This window comes from Gopherus evgoodei, chromosome 1 (genome assembly GCF_007399415.2).
Source record: "Gopherus evgoodei ecotype Sinaloan lineage chromosome 1, rGopEvg1_v1.p, whole genome shotgun sequence".
NCBI lineage: Eukaryota > Metazoa > Chordata > Testudines > Testudinidae > Gopherus > Gopherus evgoodei.
Genome location: NC_044322.1, coordinates 188877426 through 188900443, shown reverse-complemented (window position 1 = coordinate 188900443; position 23018 = coordinate 188877426). Strand labels below are relative to the sequence as shown.

Genomic DNA, 23018 nt, shown 5'->3' with positions numbered 1-23018 from the left:
CAATTATTATTATTATTAATTACTAAATACATATTTTTGTCTTTCTATAGAGTTTCCAAACCGTGAATTAATACTAACCTACCCTACAGGGGAGTTGTGAGACTTAAGATCCTCACTTTACACAAGGGGAAAACTGAAGCACAGAGAGTTTGTGGTTTGCCCAAGGTCACACAGTGAGTGCGTGTCTGTTCTGTGAATAGAGCCAGGACTTCCTGTCCATTGCTTTGAGCACAAGACCAACCTTCCTGATTATTATTATTGTATTATAATGTGACTTACAATGTAAATATGCTTAAAAAAACAGTTTAGCATTAAAAGTTCAAGCCTGGCTTTTGTTGCTTATAGGAGTTCATGTAGGTTGCTGGGGAGGAAGTGCCCTCCTCCCAGACAAAGGGTTATAGTCACCCTGTGTGTTAACCTACTAAATCAATGAACCTGTCTGAAAGCATCTGAACCAAATGTAGTGGCATGTAGTTTAGGCCGCCATGCAGGTTTTGTTTTTAAAAGGTAAGGGGAAAGTGGAGGGATTGTAAGACGTAAGGGCTTCTTTCATTACTTTTTAGGTAGGGTGGTGGTTTGCCCTGAATAGGGAGGAGAGAGGAGGCAGATTAAAATAGTCTCCTGCAGTACTCGGAAACCAAAAACAATAACAGCATCCTGCTAATGCTGGAAAACCTGCAAGTGAAACTAACTATGAGCAGAAAGTGAAAGCTGATCAGACTGATTTCATTGTCCACTTTGAATGAATTGCAATATGTAAATACATTACCAAAACGGTGAAAAGGATTTCTTGACTTTCTAATGCCATTTTCCCAAATTCACTGGAAGTGACTAGCTCTCTCTGTTCTGCTAATTAGATAACATAGCTAAGTGCTGCCCATCGTCCATTGGCCACTCGTAATTATTCATGGCTACATAAGCACACAGTGACTGTGGTTGTTAGCTCACCGCATATGCGGCATAGGAAACAGAACTTGCAGTCTTCAGCTTCAAAAACACAGGCCTCTAATACTGCAGCCAAAAGGGACTTCTCCTATTACCCATCAGCAGTGCTGACAACTATATCCTTGTTGTTTAAAGTCTCCAGTCACTGAAGATTTCTAATATAACCACATAGGCACATTAGCTGTATTCCATCAATAGAGGGCAGAAGCGCATTTATAAATGAGTATAATACACTGTCTTGCATCTTAGCTTGCTGTAGTTAGTAAGTGAATTAATCTACTGAGGCTACATCTACACTACAGCATAAAATCGAAATTACTAAAACCGGTTTTATAAAACCGATATTATAAAATAGATTTTATGCGTCCACACTAGGGCACATTAATTCGGTGGTGTGCGTCCATGATCCTAGGCTACCATCGATTTCCAGAGCGGTGCACTCTGGGTAGCTACAGTAAAAGAATGAGACCAATAACTTCGATTTCCGTCCACACTAACCCTAAATCGATATAGTAATATCGATTTTAGGGTTACTCCTCTCTTTGGGGAGGAGTACAGAAATCGATTTTAAGAGCCCTTAAAATCGATTTAAAGTGCCTTGTAGTGTGGACAGATACAGTGTTAAATCGATTTAACGCTGTTTAAATCGATTTAACTGCGTAGTGTGGACCAGGCCTCAGTCTGGCTGTTGCAATGTCTGTAACCAACTCCTTTGTGAGCAAGTCAAGTCTGGAAATGGAAGGAATGTTGCCATTTCTAACTTGTATGATCCACAGGGGTTGAACTGGAAAAAATAATTATGTACTCTCCTAAATACCACCGCAAAGCAGGTCCCTCCCACTTCAGACACCAAAATGAGACACCACTGGTAGCAGATCTTTGTGGTATCCCTCTCTGGTTATTGCATGCTCTGCATGCGCAACCATCAGCTTATCACTCATCCTCTTTTTTTATTTGATCAGCAGAGAAATAATGTAAATGTCAACACTAAAATAAATCACTATGCTTGATAGCTAACGTGACATTCAGATGAATGGGGTAGTTTACACCCCTTATTTCTGGCTGTCTGCAGACTCAGGCACACAGCACAGCAGTGGTTTACACTAAGTTAACAGCAAGGAAGTTATAAAAATTAGAGGTTCTTTGTCTAGGAAGGTTTAGATTCAGAAGTAGCATGCTCTAAGGACTAAGCAAGGTAGCACCATCTAAAAACTAGCTTGACAAGATGGTAAAAACCATACTACTTTGACTCCTGGTGATTGGATAGCAAAATTCTCCAGGTGCACTATGGGTACTTTTCATCTTTCACTGAAGCATCAGATACAGGCTACTGCTAAACGCAAAATACTTAGCTCTGACTTGCTATGGCAAATTTATGTTCCAATAGCTATATTTAACTGTTTCACATTCTTAACCTCTGCCACTTCAATTGCTATTTAGTGCTAGTTTAAAAAGTGTTTTGCGATGATTTGAATAAGAGGTGATGGTATATGAGTCAGTTATTATAACTATTCCTCTGCCTTTGGAGGGGTGGGAAGCCTGAATTCTGAGCATTACAAGATGGTCCTGGTCTAACAACTGATTATAATATGCCTTCATATATGGATAGAAGCTTCTGAACAATGGAACTTATGTGTGTGGTATAACCTGCAAACTGTGCCTATACCTGCCCACCCATATACTGCATCAAGAGGGGGTGAGAAGTGATCAAATGGAACCTAGGGAAAAAAACATCATCTCTTCATTTTGATGCAGGCCTAGGTAAATCTTGAAATGTTAAAGGCCTCTTATTGATCAGACCATTGTTGTTGGCAGAATAGTGGGTTTCAGTATAAACTCAGACATGATAGCCAATAGTGCTTGAATCCTTTGTCTTCCTCCTAGTACTCTGAATTGTTTTCTGTTTTAAAGTAGACCCCTGCACTTGATGTGGGTGAGGATCAGGCCGGGGGTGGGGACAGAAGAAGGGACACAAACCTTGTCTCGGGGCCCATGGTATTTAAATTCAAGACATTTCTGTCCACACCAGCTGTTCTGTGCATGTTATTTTCAGAAATCCAGTAATCCCTGAGAGGTCAGAGGGTGGAATTGTGTGAATATATTGGGTGAATGAGGTGAAAAGGCTTGAGAGTCCTCAGGCTCTGCCGCAGGAGAGCTTCTCTGGGGAGAGATGATTATGGCTGACAGACTAGGAGAATCCTGAAAGGAAGGAGGGCACGTGTGATGCTTTTGCGGCTGGTCAAGTCTGCTCAGTTTGGTGTTTGCATGGATGGCTCTTCTTTTTTTACTCTGCCTTTAAAGAGCACCTGTTCTTTCCTTAACAATATATATATATATTTTCTCCATTTCTACATTTATATTTAGCCCAGTTTAAAAGTCCCCAACAAGTTTGAAAGATGTTGTGGCTTAGGATGGTGCCTAGAGATATTGCTAGAGTTCATGGTTTGTCAGAGTTTCCATTGTAAATCTCCTTTTTGAAAGGTTTATAACTCATCATCCTATTCTTAGCTGATGGGTTCTCTCAATCTGGGAATACACTTTTATTTTTTATTCTCCCAAATTTTCATGAAAATCAGTTTGCTGACCTATGATATATGTACAGCCAAGATTTTCCAAAAAGATTAGTGATTTTGGTTCCCTCCATTTTTGGGTGTTTAGCTAGACACAACTTAAAGCAGACTCATTTTCATCACGTGCTGAGCACCCGCCCCCTGAAAATCAGGTCTCTTTAAAGTGTCTCAAAGGAAGACACCCATCAGTTTATTTTGGCAAAAAAAGTTTTCCAGCCAAACTTGACTGTTATCTGACAGTATTACAAAATGAATGGATGAAGGGAACTTGGTAGATCTTTTAGTAAAGGTGTTATCACATGATATCTTACTCTCAATAACATGAATTCAAATTGCATTGCTAATGCATACTTGTCAAATGGATTGAAAACTGATTGGAACACAGCAAACAAAGCACAATAATAATAAACCACAGTGTATCAATCTGAGACGAGGTTTTCATTGACTGGCAGATTTTGAGGCCGGAAGGAACCATTATGTGACAGCTTAGTCTGACTCCACAGGCCAAAGAAATGCATCCAATAATTTCTGTGTCAAGTCTATAACTTCAGATTGAGCTATAGTATTATTTTTTTAAAAAATAAGCCATGATTTAAAGACTGCAAATGAAGGAAAATCCACTGTATCCCTTTGGGAAGGGGTTCCAATGGTTAATGACCTGCTCTGTGACAAATTTGGCTCTTGTTATGCATTTTCTGCTCGGTTAAAGAGCCATCTGCTCTTTCCAGTATAGGTTCTTGTAGACTATGATCAAGTCACATCTTAACCTTCTCTGAGATAAACTAAATAGATTGAGCTTTATGCTCTCACTGTAAGACATGTTTTCCAGACCTCTATTCAATCTCGTAGCCTTTCTGTGGACCCGCTCCAATTTGTCAGCATTCTTTCTGAAGAACAGACTCCTGAACTTGGACACAGCATTCCAGTAAAGGTCTTATTAATGCCATACACAGAGGTAATATCACCCTCTTACCCATTTTTTTATAGTCCCCCGCTTATGCATCCAAGAATCACATTAACCTTCTTAGCTATAGTATACACTGGTACTTATGTTCAGTTGTCAATGTCCAGCAGGATACTACTAGAATTATTTTCAGGTCTTTGCGTAGTTAATAAATATATTGATGATCTAAAAGGAGGTAAAACAGCACACTACTAAATTCACAGATAGCACTCAAATGAGAAGTATTGGAAACATCAGAAAATAATTAAAAAAAAACCTAGAGAAGCTAGAAATATGGGAGGAAATAAAAAATGAGTAAGATCCTGGGAAAAGAGAAACTCGTACATTTAGAGAAAAATAATCCAAAACACTGATCTAATGGGAAGGACAAGGCTGAGAAACAGTAATACTTAGAGAAAGTTAGTGTGAGAGCAAACGGCAGGTTAAACTGTGTATTCCCTGGGAGATGGAGCTGAAGACTTAATGCATTTTTGGTCTTCTACATAATATTATAAAGTGGGGAGATAATAATACCATCCGATATGCACATGCGTAAGTGCTTTCCTGCATTGGAGCCTGAAGAAGGAAAAAAGCAAGGTGGATTTTATTGAAATAATACTTGCACTTTACATTTTGCCACCACTTTTCAAGAATTAATGAAGACTCACAGCACCTTTGGGAAGTGAATATGTATCATTCCCTTTTCAAAGATGAGAAAACTGAAAGATATAAGAGGTTAAGATCAAAATTTTCAAAACCAGGAGCCTAAAACTAGGCTCATAAATCCATATTGAGACTTCTAAATAAGTGATTTTTAAAAAATGCTGAGCGCCCTGTGGCTCTGGGATTTATCTTAGTACCGCATTCTGGGTGCCCAGCACTTCTGAAAATCCAGGCTACTTTTATAGTCATCTAAATATGGAGTTAAGAGGCTCCTGTTTTTGAAAATCTTGGCCAAAGCACCCGGTAAGTTCATGGCAGAGCTTTGAGTATATCTTTTAGATCATACTGTCATTAAGATCTGGTATCTTGTGACCTGCGAGGCCTTGAAATGCTCTGGCTGATCAATACAAATTCTCTCGGGAACGGCAAACTTTCCTCACTGATCCTAGATCTATGATCAGAAAGAAAATATTATGATTGCCTGTGTGTGTACGTACCGACTTTATATATATAAATTACTAGCTATTAGAGAGTTAGGTCAAGATTTTCAAAATCCATATGTAGGCGCCTAAGTTGATGGCCTAGTTTTCAAAAGCCCTGAGCCCTGCCAGTGCCTGAATATGGATTTAGAAGCCTAACTTTAGCCATCTATTTTTGAAAATTTTGGCTTTAGCCTGGCACTCATCAAACTGATAGGGTTAAGGGTATTTTTCATCGTTAACTTCAACTTTGTTTCCAGAAGTGAACAGCTGGCACAACATCTACTTCAGAACAAAAATAGCAGGCATGCTTCTGACCCAGAGCTGCCTTCCTGCTAATCTGATTCCTTTTAAGGATAGGAGCTGGTGGCGACTAAAGCAATTTTCAGTATAGTCCTTGCACGTAGCAGAGAATGAGTGTGTTGTCTCTGGTGAGTGGCACTGTGAGGAATGGGAGACTTGTTTTAATTTCCAGTGAAGATATGCCTAAAAAGTCAATGTATGTGTTTTTGTTTTTTGTATGTTGTTGCTCCACTGTGAGTCACTGGCATGACTTCTTGATCCAAGAGGGATTACAAATTTGGTTAAGGAAATCTAACTCTGTGGTAGGTTCTTTGCAGCCCTTTTGTGGTTTTTGTCCCATTCATCACATGCCTCAAAACGCTCGATCCAATTGGCCCTGCATGGGTGTGGAGGTGCTGGATATGAATAGCTATGGGTTTATTTAGTGAAGTCCAGATCAGACTAACCTCTCTTCCACTGAGCCCCACTCCTTTTGCATGTCATGGAGAGATGTTCTCTCAAAAAGCAGTTGATCTATTCGGAGCTGGAGTTTGATTTGGGCATGGAATTGTGTTCTAACCTGTAGATCTTGGCGGAGTTTTGGTGCAAATGAGAACTGAAAAATTCAGGTTCTCATCAGAATATGTTGATGTTTATTCCCAGCCCTCACTGGCAGTTGCTCAGCTCCCCCACCTTCCCAAAGACACACATTTACCAATTTTATTGTTCCAAGACACGCTTCTGGTGCTCTAAGAACTTGCTTTCTCTGTGGCCTGTAAGTGGGAAAGGGTAGCTGAGAGAACATGAGTTGTTTCCCTGCACTGCTACACTCACTTGTTTCGGCTGGCTGTGGGTCTGCTTGATCACCTGAACTCCTGTCAAATATATTCATTCCCTTGTGCTGATTCTCTTCCCATGCCATGTCCCATCACACAAGTATTATATGATAGGAGTAGAAGCTGTGGCAAAAAAAAATTTCAGCTGTTTCTTGAGAATGAGATTAGGGAAAAATACATTAATACATGTTAAAAATTATTACATATATTTTGTTAAGAGGCCCCATACTTTGGAGCAAGGACTGTAAATTTGGCAAGTGGATTACTTCGGTGTCCCAGATGTGCTTTTCACTATTTTCATGAAAAGCTGCCCAAATTTGGCAAAGTTATAAGCCTCTGAAAAATCTAAGTTTGCACATGCTCAGTAGAAAGTTGTGAGAGTTTGCCAGCTAAATTCCTTGAAGAGTCCCTCTCACTGAGCATGCTCCAAAGCAGGATCTGAGCAGAATTTTCCTTGCAATTCCTGCTCTTAGAAACGGCAAGCTGTTGTGGCACTGGAACTAAGAGCAGGCAGATTCTTGCTCCTGTGCTGTCAGTGCTCCCACTGGAGGGCCCCAGCCAGAGTGGTGGATGAAGCCACCTGACTCAAATGCAGAGGAGTGAGGTGTCAGGCCTCAGAGGGTGGGTGGGACAGACAAGGAGCTGAGGAGGAGGGATGGGAGGGGAGATTGGGATCAGGACCCAACTGCAGGGGGAAGCTGTCTGGGCCATGATACTGAAACAAGAAGCCAACAAGAAATTGGGAGGTGTGGGGAGAAGAGGGGAATGGGAAACTGAGATTGGATGAGGAGCTGGAGTGGCAGGGAGGAGGTAGGACTAGGTGGGCAAGGGGAGTAGAACAAGGGCCCTATGAGGAGAGGTGGAACTGGGATGAGTGAGGGGCAAGACTGTAATTGGATGAGGATCCCAGGTGGTGGGTACAATGCGACTAGCTGGACAGGGAGTGTGGGACTGGAATGAGGAGTCTCAGGGGATGGTGCCTGGGACTATCTTGATGAGACTGGAAAGGAACAATAAGGTGGGGGCAGGGTAAAGACAAACTGGAGTGGGCATAAGAGTTCAGGCTTGGAGGGAACAGGGGTACCAAAGTCTGTGCCAACTAGAGCACCTGCAGTTGAACCCAGTATTCCTGAGTTTCACCATTCTTCTGGAGTGGGCAAATGGCAGAGTAATACAGTGTCGAAATATGTAGCTTACCCTCCTTTAGGGCTGGTCCACATATTGGAAGATAACTTACTACTGCTATCAGTTTCTCTGTTAGTTCGAGCAGCAGAGTTCTATGCAGTGAATTTAAAGGTTCCTGCCCTGCTGATGATTCATGTGGGTGTCAATCTGGTGCCGCATGCTGAAGAGAAAGAATGCCCAAGCCATCTTCTCTGAGATCCTTCCTGTCCTTCAAGCAAAGAAAAACAGAAGGCAGAAGATTCTGAAAGTGAACTGTTGACTAATTAGTCATGTAGGATGGAGGACTTTGGTTTTGTGGAACACTTGTCCGCCTTCTGTGGGGAGAAGGGGCTACATAGTTTGGATGGCCTCCACCTCAGTAGAAGAGGGACCAATCTCCTTGGAGACAGGCTGGCTAGAATAGTCAAAAAGGGGGTAAAACAAATAACGAAAGGGGAGGGTAAAAAGAGGGCAGATATGAGCTCTCAGTCAGCACAAAATCAAGGTGTTGAAAATAAAATTAATCAAGGAACCAAGTTACATGACATGAAGAGAAAAAAATCCTGAATTGCCTATACACCAGTCCCAGGAGCCTGGGTAACAAACAAGAGGCATTGCAATTGCTCATTTATGAGCATAAATTCAATCTAGTTGGTATTACTGAAACCTGATGGGAGAATTCGCACAACTGGAATGTTAAAATTAATGGCTATAACCTATTAGGAAGGATTGGGTAGGCAAAAAGGGTGGTGGAATGGTACTCTAGATCAAAAATGGCATTACCTGTTTCTGAGTCACTGATGACTCAGAAGAAAATCATCTTGAATGCTTAAGGATCAATATCCTAACACAAAAGCACAAGATGGGGGTATCAGCTGGTGTCTGCTACTGACCACCAAATCACACTAGGGAACAGGATGACCACTTCTTTACGTACCTATCTGTGATATGCAGGAAAAAAAAGCTGCATGATCATGGGGACTTCTGTTTGAATTATGTATACTGGAGGTCTCATGCAGGAAAACATCCTTGGAATTTCTAAACACAATAGATGACAATTTCCTAACTCAAAAGGTGTTGCAACCACCATGGTGGAATTCTATGTTAGACTTTAGCCTAACAGATAAAGAAAAGCTGATCACAGAACTAAAAATTAATGGTAGCTTAGGTACAAGTGATCATGACTTGGTCACATTTATAAAGTGCAAGCAGAATAAAATCCAGACCAATAATATATATGTGTGCTTTAAAAGTATCAGTTTCACAAAGATGAAAATAATTATGAGTCAAATCAGCTGGGAGGAAGAATTTAATCAGAAAAATGTGAATAATAATTTGGAATAATTTAAGAACACTTTACTAGAGACCCAAAAAACCACAATCAAGGAAGAAGGCTGTTCTTGTTAAAAGCCAACCTGGTTTAGAGGGGAAGTGAAGGCAGCTGTAAAAAATAAAAATTATATATAACAAAGGGGTAGTCAATAGTCAAGAATATAAATCAGAAGTTAAGAATTGTAGAAGATGGATTTGGGGAAGCCAAGGGATACAAGGTAAAATCTATGCCCAGCAGAGTTAAGGACAACAAGGAGTTTTTAAAATATATTAGGAACAAAAATAATCCTGACAGTGGCATTGGTTCATGTGACATTCCCGTCTGGTGTTATCTGGACACCAGATCTGCTAGGTGACTCCAAACCTTGACTCTGGGAGCCAGCCTTACCCTGCTCTGCTGTGAGAACCCCCACTCCTGGGCTGTTCACGCTCAGCCTCTGGCATGTAAGCTGCTCCCAGATGCTTGCAAGCAAATGACACTAGCCAATATCTCTGGTCCCAGACACAACCCTAGGAACCTCTGTCTTACAGTGTCCAGTTATGCCCACTGGACTCTGCAAGCTTATATGAGTTTGTCAATTTAACAAAGAAATTGATATGTACCAGGCATGTTATCTCAAGGGGAGCCTCTGACATGCTTCAAACCAAATGCACTGCTTCAGGTAGAATAAACAAATTTATTAACTATAAAGATAGATTTTAAGTGATTATAAGTCAAAACATAACAAGTCAGATTTGGTCAAATGAAATAAAAGCAAAATGCATTCTAAGGTGATCTTAACACTTTCAATGCCTTTACAAATTTAGATGCTTCTCGCCACAGGCTATCTGGTTGCTCTTCAGCCAGGCTCTTCCCTTTGATCAGCACTTCAGTTGCTTGGTGTGGTGTGTGTAGGTGTAGGTGGAAGAGAGAGGAAGAGCATGGCAAATGTCTCTCCCTTTTATCATGTTCTTTTTTCCCTCTTGGCTTTGCCCCACGCCCCTTCAGAGTCAGATGAGCATCACCTCATCGCAGTTCCAAACTGACCAAAGGAAGGGGGGTGACTCCCTCGAGAGTCCAACAGATTCTTTTGTTGCTTTCTAGGCCAGCTTCCTTTGTTCCTGTGACACTGGGCTGGGTTTGTCCCATACATGCCCTGATGAGGTGTGAACTGCCTCTCTGCTCTTGGAGAGTTTTTGCCTGGGCTTGTTTTAAGCCATGAGGATACATTTCAGCCTCATAACTACATACATGAAATTATAACCTATAACATTACTATAACAATTACTGTAACAGTTACTATAACATCACTGTAACAACCGTGCTTAGTGCGTCATGAGCCTTCTGAAGACACCCAACATGACAAACTTTGCATTGGATGCCACACAATTTTTTTATAAAGATGAACATGGGGATATAGAGGGTTCCTCTGAGGTACAGAGCATCACAGTTCATTACTAGATGGAAATGGTAGAGTTATCAATAATAAGGCAGAAGAGTTCAATAAATATGTCCCCAAATACAGAACAGTATCAGAGGGGTAACCGTGTTAGTCTGGATCTGTAAAAGCAGCAAAGAATCCTGTGGTACCTTATAGACTAACATATGTCTGTTAGTCTATAAGGTGCCACAGGATTCTTTGCTGCTTTTAGAAATACAGAACAGAATGTGACAGAGTGCAGGCTCACCTGTTAATTCCCTGCACTCTGATCACGCTGACACTAGAAAGCTCCCTCAGAGAGGTCTGGCTGGGGAATGAAACGAATCAGGATAGCAGGCTGGGTAAACTAAGGGATTTATTAGCCATCAGATGAGTACTGATAAAAAGGCACAGGAAGGCAATGCAAGGGGGAGGAGCAGGCTAACTGAGTCCAGAGCCAGAGAGATCTTCAGGAAGGCAGACCCATCCCCTCCTCCTCTTGGGTCCTGGGAAAAGATCTGAGGATACAAGACAAGGGACATTGTACCTAGTATTTCTGCGCAAACCCAAAGGTGTTGGTGGAGGAAACCTAAAAGCAGCACAGTGTGGAGATCCAGTTAATGGAGTCTGAGCAGGTTTCTGGCCTGGTCTACACTATGCGTTTATACTGATTTTAGCAGAGTTAAACTGATTTAACGCTGCATCCGTCCACACAAGGAGGCCCTTTATATGGATATAAAGGGCTCTTTAAACCGGTTTCTGTACTCCTCCCAGACGAGAGGAGTAGCGCTGAAATGGGTATTACCATATCGGATTAGAGTTAGTGTGGCTGAAAATCAACGGTATTGGCCTCCAGTGCAGCACTGTGACCGCTCTGGACAGCAATCTGAACTCGGATGCACTGGCCAGGAAGACAGGAAAAGCCCCGCAAACTTTTGAATTTCATTTCCTGTTTGGCCAGCGTGGAGAACTCACCAGCACAGGTGACCACGCAGAGCTCATCAGCACAGGTAACAATGCAGTCTCCTGAGAATCGAAAAAGAGCTCCGGCATAAACTGCACAGGAGGTACTGGATCTGATTGCTATATGGGGAGAGGATTCTGTGCTAACAGAACTCTGTTCCAAAAGACGAAATGAAAAAACATGAAAAAATTTCCAAGGCCATGATGGAGAAAGGTCACACCAGGGACTCAGTGCAGTGCACAGTGAAAGTTAAGGAGCTCAGACAAGCCTACCAGAAAACCAAAGAAGCAAACGGAAAGTCCGGGGCAGGGCCGAAAACATGCCGCTTCTACGCTGAGCTGCATGCAATTTTAGGGGGCTGCGCCACCACTACCCCACCCCTGTCCGTGGATTGCAAGGTGGGGGTGGTAATCTCAGCCATGGCTGAAGATTCTGCAGACAGGGAAGATGAGGAGGAGGAAGAGAAGAACGAGCTTGCAGAGAGCACACAGCACTCAGTTCTCCCCAACAGCCAGGAGCTTTTTCTCACCCAGACGGAATTACCATCCCAGCCCTCCCAAGCCAGTAGCCCAGACAATGAAGCCATGGAAGCTACCTCTGGTGAGTGTACCTTTGTAAATATAAGACATGGTTTAAAAGCAAGCGTTTTTTAATGATTGATTTGCCCTGAGGACTTGGGATGCATTCGCAGCCAGTACAGTTATTCGAAAAGTTTGTTAATATGTCTGGGGATGGAGCGGAAATCCTCCAGGAACATCTCCATGAAGCTCTCCTGGAGGTACTCCAAAAGCCTTTGCAGAAGGTTTCTGGGCAAGGCAGCCTTATTCCGTCCACCATGGTAGGACACTTGACCACACCATGCATGTAGCAAGTAATCTGGTATCGTTGCATGACAAAGCCTAGCTGCGTATGGTCCCGGTGATTGCTGGCATTCAAGCAACATCTGTTCTTTATCTCGCTATGTTATCCTCAGGAGAGTGATATCGTTCATGGTAACCTGGTTGAAATTCAGGAATTTAATTAAGGGGACAGAGATGGCCATTCCTACTGGGCTATTTGCCTGTTGCTTAAAAGAAATCCTTCCTTGCAGGTAGCCAAGCGGGGGGGGGGGGGGGGGGGGGGGGAGAGGAGGGGCGTAATGGCGCTAAGCTTTTTCATGTTTGGCTAGCAGGGATCTTCCCTGCTAACAGCCACGCAGTAGGAGGGGAAGGGGGGTGTTTAGCAGTGATCTTCCATGATACCAGCCACGCGGTGGGGGGAGGGGTAAAGCGATCATCCCACAGAATTGGATGAGGGGGTGGTTTCTGCTGCTGCATGTTAACAGGAAAGAAGCATCACTGAACGAGATTTGCTTGGTATTTGGGAAAGGAGGGCACTGTGTATATGAAGGCTGCAGAAACCAAAAGACAATAGCTTACCATGGCCGCATGCAAGCTGAATTCTGCTTCCCGGACCTGCATCTGTGAGATCTCTAACACCAGAGCCGCAGGCACTCAATATTAAGATGCAAAATGCGACCTTGTAGTGAAATCACATGTACTGTGTAAGGTGAATAGTGTTGTTCACTGTGAAAGAGTATAAGCATTGTTCTGTAAAATGTATCTTTTAAAATACTTCTCTCCCTTTTTTCCCTCCCTCCTGCAGCTGCAAATTTTTCAAGCCTCCCTACTCCATCCCGAAGGCTATCTCAGATAAGGCGGAGGAAAAAAAAGATGCGAGACGAAATGTTCTCAGAAATCATGGAAGTAACCCGCAATGAAAGAGCTCATCTGAATGAGTGGAAGGACGTGGTATCAAATTACAGGAAAGATGCCAGTGAACATGAGGACAGGAGGGACCAACGTGAGGACAGGAGAGATGCTCGAGATGAGAGGTGGCGGCAGGAAGATCAGAGGTGTAGGCAGGAAGATCAGCGGTGATGCAACTCTGGGGCTGCTGTGTGATCAAACTGACATCCTGTGACGTCTGGTGGAGCTTCAGGAACAGCAGTAGGGTCACAGAGTGCCGCTGAAGCCCCTGTATAACCACCCTCACCACTCACCATGTTCCATGTCTTCCTCACCCAGACGTGTAAGAACACGTGGGGGAAGGCTTTGTGCACCCGCCCACTCCATACCCGTGGGCAGCCCAACCAAAAGGCTGTCATTACTTTGAAATATTTTTAGTGGCCTTTTCCTTCCCTCCTATCCTCCTCCCAAACCACATCCGGGCTACCTTGTCAGTTCTCTCCCTCTTTTTATAATGACTTTTTAATAAAGAATATGATTTTTAAACGATAGTGACTTTATTTCCTTAAGCAAGCTGTAATCGAAGTGGGAGGGTGGGTTGCTTACAGGGAATGAGTCAGTCGGGGGTGGGGAGAGGGGTTCATCAAGGGGAAACAAACACAACAGTCACACCGTACCCTGGCTTGTGATGAAACTCGTTTTCAAAGCTTCTCTGATGCGCACCGCTTCGTGGTGTGCTCTTCTAATCGCCCAGGTGTCTGGCTGCGCGTAATCAGCGGCCAGGTGATTTGCCTCAGCCTCCCACCCCGCCATAAAGGTCTCCCCCTTACTCTCACACAGATTGTGGAGCACACAGCAAGCAGTAATAACAATGGGGACATTGGTTTGGCTGAGGTCTGAGCGAGTCAGTAATGTGCACCAGTGTGCCTTAAACGGCCAAATGCACATTCTACCACCATTCTGCACTTGCTCAGCCTGTAGTTGAACAGCTCCTGACTACTGTCCGGGCTGGCTGTGTATGGCTTCATAAGCCATGGCATCAAGGGATAGGCTGGGTCCCCCAGGATAACTACAGGCATTTCAACATCCCCAACTGTTATTTTCATGTCTGGGAAGTAATTCTCTTGCTGCAGCCGTTTAAACAGTAGTGTTCCTGAAGATACGAGCGTCATGAACCCATCCTGGCCATTCCATGTGGATGTTGGTGAAATGTCCCTTGTGATCCACCAGTGCTTGCAGCACCATGGGAAAGTATCCCATGCAGTTTATGTAGTGGGTGCCCTGGGGCTCCGGTGCCAAGATAGGGATATGAGTTCCATCTGTCGCCCTCCCCCCCCCCCCCAGTTAGGGAATTCCATTGCAGCAAAGCCATCCACTATGGCCTGCACGTTTCCCAGAGTCACAACCTTTTGTAGCAGCAGCTTAATGTTTGCTTTGGCTACTTGCATCACAGCAGCCCCCACAGTAGATTTGCCCACTCCAAATTGATTCCTAACTGACCGGTAGCTGTCTGGCATTGCAAGCTTCCAGAGGGCTATTGCCACTCACTTCTCAACTGTGAGGGCTGCTCTCATCTTTGTATTCTGGCGTTTCAGGGCAGGGGAAAGCAAGTCACAAAGTTCCATGAAAGTGCCCTTACGCATCCGAAAGTTTCGCAGCTACTGCAAATTGTCCCAAACCTGCAAAACTATGCGGTCCCACCAGTCTGTGCTTGTTTCCCGGGCCCAGAATCGACGTTCAATGGCTAGAACCTGCCCCATTACCAGCAGGATCTCCAAAGTGCAGGGGCCCGCATTTTGAGAGAATTCTGTGTCCATGTCCTCATCACTCTCGTCGCCGCTCTGCCGTAGCCGCCTCCTCTTCGCCTGGCTTTGCAGGTCCTGGTTCAGCATAGACTGCGCGAGAATGCGTGAGGTGTTTACAACGTCCACGATTGCGGTCTTAATCTGAGCAGGGTCCATGCTTGCTGTGGAATGGCGTCTGCACAGTTCACCCAGGAAAAAAGGCGCGAAACGGTTGTCCGCTGCTTTCACGGAGGGAGGGGTGAGGCTGTACCCAGAACCACCTGCGACAATGTTTTTTGCCCCATCAGGCACTGGGATCTCAACCCAGAATTCCAAGGGGCGGAGGAACTATGGGATAGCTACGGAATAGCTACCCACAGTGCAACGCTCCAGAAATCGATGCTAGCCTCGGTACATGGACGCACACTGCCTAATTAATGTGCTTAGTGTGGCCGCGTGCACTCAACTTTATACAATCTGTTTTACAAAACCGGTTCATGTAAAATCGGAATAATCCCGTAGTGTAGACATACCCTTTGTGGTGCAAGAAGTCAGGAATGGACTGTGGAAAAAGAGATGTTCTAGTCTCATCATAGGATGATAACATTTTTTATAGTCCACAAGTATCTCGGGAGTATGTGACTGAGGAGTTTGCTGGACTATTGATTTTCAATAAGTCTTAGAGTGCTGGGCAAGTTCCAGAAGACTAGAAGAAAACTAATGTGCCAATTTTTAAAAAGGGTAAATGGGATGATCCAGGTAGTTATAGGCCAGTCAGCCTGACATTGATCCCAGGCAAGATAATGGAGCAGCTGATATGGGACTCAATTAATAAAGAATTAAAGGAGGGTAATATAATTTATGCCAATCAACATGGGTTTATGGAAAATAGATGCTGTCGGACTAGCTTGATATCTTTTTTGATGAGATACGTTTGGTTGATAAAGATAATGGGGTTTTGTAATGTTCTTAGACTTTTATAAAGCATTTGACTTGGTACTGCCTGGTATTTTGATTTAAAAAAGATAAAATCAGTATGGCAAGCTTTAAATAAATTAAAACTGGCTAACTGTTTACTCAAAACATAATTGTAAGTGGGGAATCATCATTAAGTGGGTATGTTTCTATCAGGTCCCCTCTGGGACTGATTCTTAGCCCTATACTATTTAACATTTTTTATCAATGAATCTGGAAGAAGACATAAAATCATCACTGATAACGTTTGTGGATGACACAAAAATTGGGGGAATAGTAAATAATGAAGAGGAGAGGTCACTGCTTAAGAGCAATGTGGAGCACTTGATATAAACTAGGCACAAGCAAACAATATGCATTTTAATATGGCTAAAAGTATACATCTAGGAACAAATAATGTAGGTCATACTTATACGATAGGGGGCCCAACCTGGGAAGCAGTGACTCTGAAAAAGATTTTTGGAATAGTGAGGCACAGTCAGCTGAACATGAGCTCCCAGTGCGATGCTGTGGCCAAAAGTGCTAATGCAAGCCCAGGATCCTTAAACAGGGCAATCTCAAGTAGGAGTTGAGAGGTTATTTTACCTCTGTGTGTGGCACTGCTGCTGGAATACTGTGTCCAGTTCTGGCGCTCATAGTTCAAGAAGTATGTTGATAAGTTGGAGAGGGTTCAGAGAAGAATCACGAGAATGATTAAAGGATTAGGAAACATGGCTTATACCAAAGTAGCTCAATCTGTTTAGTTTAACAAAGAGAAGGTTAAGAGGTGACTTGATTACCGTTTGTAAGTACTTACATGTGGAAAAATATTTAGTAATAGGTTCTTTAAGCTAACAGCAAAAGGTATAACATAATCCAATGGCTGGAAGTTGAGCCTAGCCAAATTCATACTGGAAATGCAGCATAAGTTTTTAATGGTGCGAATAATCAACCATTTGAACAGTTTACCAGGTGCCGTGGTCAGGGCTGTCCTTAGGTTTTATGGGGCCCTACGCAGTATTATTAAACTGATACCCCAATGCTCCACCGAAGGCGGTCCCCAGCCAGCGCCGCTGACCCCAGTGTGTCGAGGGCACAGCCACCACCTCTGCCCGCGGACCCCCAGAACCCTCCTTATTGCTGACACACACCGAGCTTTGTACGCAGCAGATGCTGTGACAGTGGCTCAAGGCAGGCTTCACACTGTCACATGGGGGCTGCATCTTGCCAGAGCCCATGGCCCTCCTGCAGGCCCTCGCCACTCCAGGCTCACCGCAGGCATTTTGACAGGAAGTACCTAACAATAATAACAGCAACAATAATACAGGTGTGTGTGTGAGTGTGAGAGAGAGCCAGTGCTTGTGAGAGAGACAGAGAGAGAGAGAGCGCCTGTGTGTGTGTGTGTGTGTGTGTGTGTGTGACTATATGACAGTGTGTGTGTTGGGGAGTGTGAGACTGTGTATGTGACAATCTGTATTGCAGAACTCTGACTCGTGAGAGGCAGAGTGTATGTGGCTGTCAGAGTCAGTCTGTGTGTGAAAGACAGTGTGTGTGTGAGGGAAGTGTGAGGTACAGTGAGCACACTATCACTTTAAGTCCCTCTTCCCTCTCCCCTTGGCCCGCCTCTCCCCCTCCTCCTCCTCCTGTGCTGACTCATGTGGAAGTTTCACTCCTAGTGTTCTGGCCCCCTGGCGGCACAGGCAGGCAGGATCCAGGGAGGGACTCCACTCCGGGCAGCAGTAGACTGGGCCTCCAGTGACCATCCGTGCCGCTCTGGGCTCCCCGGGGCTGGGGCAGCAGAGCAGGAGGCTGGAGCCCTCAGCCAGCGGGGTTGGAGCGGGGAGAAGCCCGCTGATCCAGCATGGGGGAAGGGCCGGAGAAGATAGGATTCCAGCTGCGACCAGCGAGGGGAATGGTGCCTCAAATTTTCGGGTGCCCTACGCAGCTGTGTATGCTGCGTATGCCTAAGGACGGCCCCGGTCGTGGTAGATTCTCCATCACTGACAATTTTAAAATCAAGACTGGATGTTTTTTTGAGACGATCTGCTCCAGGAATTATTTTGAGGAAGTTCTATGGCCTGTGTTATACAGGTCAGACTAGATGATCGCAATGGTCCCTTCTGCCCTTGGAATCTATGAATGTTTTCAGTTTGCTTTTTTAAAACCTAGGAAATTACACACACAAACTATGTTAAAAGAACATTAAGGTTGCAAAGTCAAGCACTTAAAAGTTAGGGAATACCAGATTTAAGGTTGTGCAACTGTCATTTAGCCACATTGTGTGTATGAGTCTTTAATTCCAGGATCACATAGTGTTTTTTCTACAGCACTGCTGCCTCATTCAGTGCACAGGATGGATGGTGCTCACTGAATAAGCAGCTAATTGATATTTTATTTTATCATCTTTATACAATATGTGGCCGCAGACCGTATTTACTGCACAGTGTTCAGACCGTGCTCTGAATGCAGAATTATTAATTTCCTCATGGGTTTTTCTGTGGTGCTCATCACTATAATATCTGCATGCTTCATAAACATGGATTTATTTTCACAACACACTGTGAGATGAGGGAGTGCGCTTATCTCCATTTTACAAATGGGGAGCTGAGGCACAAAGACATTCAGGTAAAAAGTGTTTGCTAATTTTAGGTGCCCAATTTAAGACTCCTAAGGTCTGATTTTTCAGAGCATTTAACATTATATGGCATTTCATATGTCCAAAGCACAGCAGCCATTGGCTTTAGTTGCAGCTGTGAATGCTCAGCACTTCCGCGAACCAGACCCTAGGGTCTCAGGTTGGGCACCCAAAAAATGAGGAACACACAATTAGTGACCATCTGGGAGAAGTTTGCTTTGAGTGACTGGCCAACATCACACAGGAACTCTCTGGCAAAGGCAGGGATGGATTCCAGTTCACCAGAGCAGCAATCAACTGCCTTAGCCATGAGACTGTCCTTTCTTTTCCTGCAGTCCCCTGCCTCAATCTTTTAAACATATTTTTAATGTAATCTAAGATTAGAGCAGTAAGGGGTCTGGGTGGAAGGCAAAGGGAGTTCCCCATGTTACAACTTTACCACACAGTTACCCCCTTTTCACCTTTGTATAGTTTTCTTTTGATTTTATAACATAGTACTTGTTGCAGATAATAAGCTGAGGAACTGTTGGGGTTTTGTCCTCTTCTACTTTCCTCTCTTTCTGGGCTCAGAGCAACTCCATTTTCTAGTTAAGCTATTCCTCGTCCACCCATTCCTGCTCTATCGATGAGACATGAGAAGTCCAGGTACTGGAGACTGATGGTTCTGGAAACAGCAAGTACTGATGGGCCAAATTCCATCTTCATTTTTGTGCAAAAGATTCCCATTAACATCAGCGGGAATTGCACATGTTTTGAGAATTTGTTTTGGCTTGAGAGGGGAACTATAGCAGAAGGACAACAAAGCAGGTCTGGAGGAGATGGAGCATCCTCTTTATTCTGTGGGAAGCCAAGAATGAAAATCCACTGTATTTTTGGAAGTAGTTAGTGATAATGCTCTTTCTTTTGTAGAGCACCTTTCCTTCTGGGGGATCATAAAGTGCTTAACAAACTGATTTACAAACTCTGGCCCCAATCATGGACTTTAAGGCCAAGAGGAACTATCACGATCATCTAGTCTATCGCAGGCCATAGACCTTCACCCACCCACTCTTGTAATAGACCTCTGGCTGAGTTACTGAAGTGCTTAAGTGATGATTTAAAGGACTTCAAGCTACAGAGAATCCATCATTTACTCTAGTTTAATCCAGCAAGTGACCTGTGCTCCATGGTTCAGAGCAAGGTGAAAATCCCCCCAGGGTCTCTGCCAATCTGACCTGGGGGAAAATTCTTTCCCGACCCCAAATATGGTGATCAGTTGAACCATGAGTATGTGGGCAAGACTCACCAGCTGGACATCTGGGAAAGAATTCTCTGTAGTAACTCAGAGTCCTCCCCATTTAGTATCCGATCTCTAGCCATTGGTGATTTTTTTGCTGTTAGCAGTCGCGGATGGACTACATACCATTGTAGACAGTCTCATTATATCATCCTCTCCATAAACTTATCAAGCTGAGTCTTGAAGCCAGTTAGGTTTGTTGCTCCCCACTGCTCCCCTTGGAAGATTGTTCCAGAACTTCTCTGATGATTAGAAACCTTTGTGTATTTCAAGCCTAAATTTGTTGGTGGCCAATTTATATCCTTTTGTTCATGTGTCCACATTGACCCCTAACTTAAATAACTCCGCTCCTTCCCTGGCATTTAACCCTCTGATGTATTTAGATAGCGCAGTCATATCTCCCCTCAGCCTGCGTTTGGTTAGGCTAAACAAACCAAGCTCCTTGAGTCTCCTTTCTTAAAATAGGTTTTTCATTCCTCTGATCATCCCAGTAGCTCTTCTCTGCACTTGTTTCAGTTTGAATTTATCTTTCTTAAACATGGGAGACCAGAATTGCACACACTATTCCAGATGAGGTCTCGCTAGTGCCTTGTATAATGGCAATAATACTTCCCTATCTCTACTGGAAATACCTCGGCTGATGTATCCTAGGATTGCATTAGCCTTTTTCTTGGCTGCATCACGTTGGTGGCTCAAAGTCATGCTGTGATCAAAAAATACATCCAAGTCTTTTTCCTCTTCTGTCAATTCTAATCATGCAAACACTTAAGCTTGTGTGTAGTTTATCCACCTGGAGTCATTAGTACTACTTACGTGAGTAAAGTTACCCATGTGCTTGAGTGTTTACATGATTGAGGCCTATATAACATACAGTATAGAAAGGGATCACCTCATGTGCCACTGAAATGCAGTCAGCTCTGAGGTGGAGCAGGGCAGATGGCATGTAGCAGCACTACACAACTGCAGACAGGAAGCAAAAAGAAGAAAAGTATATTGCAGCCTTTCAGATTTCTACGTTCCCTCAGTGAGGTGTTTTTTTTTAACTGCAGGCACAATATCATTGTTTTTATTATTTTTATGGGAAGTGCTTCTATATCAGGGGTCAGCAACCCTCAGCACGCAGCCCATCAGGGTAATCCGCTGGCAGGCTGTGAAACATTTTGTTTATATTTGTTCCCAGCCATTGGGAGCTGTGGGAAGCAGCGTGGGCCGCAGGGAGCTCTGATCAAACTAGCCGAGAGAGCAGGAGTGCTGTGTTCCCCTTAATTTCATCCTTCCATGTGAGTCTTGGGTAGACTTAGGGGATTCCTGGCCACTGTCTGAACTACTAATTAGGGCTGAGTAAATAATTTGCAACTAATAATTTGTTAAATGTAGCCACTTTACTGCAAGTAGAATATCTGCAAGCAGATCACGAGTCCCTCAGAAGTACACCTCTGCCTCGATATAACGTGACCTGATATAACACGAATTTTGATATAACGTGGTAAAACAGTGCACCGGAGGGGCGCTGCTGAGCACTCCGGTGGATCAAAGCAAGTTCGATATAACGGTGTTTCACCTATAACGCGATAAGATTTTTTGGCTCCCGAGGACAGCATTATATCAAGGTAGAGGTGTATTTGCTATTCCAGTTTAATCAACAGCTGTCTTTTCAAATATGTTATTGTTGGATTTATTGCAGATATTCAAAATTTGAGCTATGGTGTTTAGTTGTGATTGGTCATATAACTCACACAGTGGTGTTTCTGTTTCCCGAATGGATGAACACCTCTAGTGTGAATGTTTGCATACATTAATTTAAAATTTGGCTTCAATGAATGCTCAGATGTGATTGAAATTTCCTTTTCATGAACGTTTTTGACAGTCAAATCCAATTTCTCAAACATTCGTGGGTAGAAAAGAAGTGGGTGTGCAAGAGGTTAAATCAAATTAATCTAAAAATGTGAACAAATATTCATTGGAGAAAAAAGATATATTTTTACATCAATTTCCCAGATCTACTAACGAGAGGTGTAAATTCATTTGACCTGTTTCCTTTCACCCTATTCACCATGGAATGCTGAAACCATGGCGTTTAGAGGAAAATTTAAACACATCCAGTCATTGAAATTTCCATGGACTCACAAGGAACTTCAATCATCGTGGCAGTACAAGTTGTCAGATAGTTAAGGCTAAGATATTACCTCAGAAAACTCTAACCACTATGACCAGCTGTATCCAATGCCTGCTTGAAGTCCAGCAGGAACATAGGAGTCACCTTTCTGGATCAGGGCAGTGGCCCACTGTGATGTTTCACTCCATATTATTTATGAAATATGCTTATGATATGAATATGACATAACTGAGATGTACTTTATGCAAGATAGGTCTTGTAAGATATCATTGGAAAGGTTATAATTTACTGAATGTGATTATCCAATTTGTATGCCTGTATCATTTCTGTATCTGAAGTTAGAAATATTGACTATGTATCTGTATTTCAGCTATGCTACTTTGGGTGATGCCCACTGCTAACACATCGGGTACAACAGTGGAAAAGCCAGACAGGGCTGATGGCCCATCAGTGAGGACAATGGACTGTGGAAAGGCTTGGACTTCCATATGGCCACTGATTCATGGATGCTGTAATACTATAGAGTCAGGTGGTCTTGTCACCTGATACTAATCATTACCTGGGACTTCTTGTAACTTTCCACTGGAAGGAGGTCAAGTTTGGAAAGCAAAGGATTTTCGCCTTATGTAAAACCTGTTTAAGGGTGGGGAGGAAGACAAGCGGACTCCTCCTCTTCATGGCCTGTTTGCCCAAGAAGAAAGACTGCTAAAGCCACCTGAAGGGAAGGCAGGGGGAGTGTCCAAACTGAGACATGGGTCTAGTCTGAAAAGGAATATAACTGGAACTCTGAACCACAGAAACTTTGCAACCTGCCTAAAATAACATTTAGGGTGAGAATTTCCATTTTGTAACCTGTTTCTTAAGCATTTTGAGCTTAGCTTGTGTGTTTTGCTGTATTTGGTCAGTAATCTGCTGTGTTCTGTCTGTTATCTCTTATATTCACTTAAA

The 23018-nt window shown here is 43.5% G+C and overlaps 1 long non-coding RNA gene across 1 annotated transcript in view; it reads left to right on the top strand.

Annotated features, from left to right (window-relative positions):
- LOC115659878 overlaps positions 1-23018 on the top strand; it is a 30306-nt gene extending 7288 nt beyond the window's left edge. Inside the window, exons 2-3 of the long non-coding RNA XR_004002660.1 lie at positions 51-173; positions 22441-23018. This is a non-coding gene — a long non-coding RNA (uncharacterized LOC115659878). The remainder of the gene's footprint in view (positions 1-50; positions 174-22440) is intronic.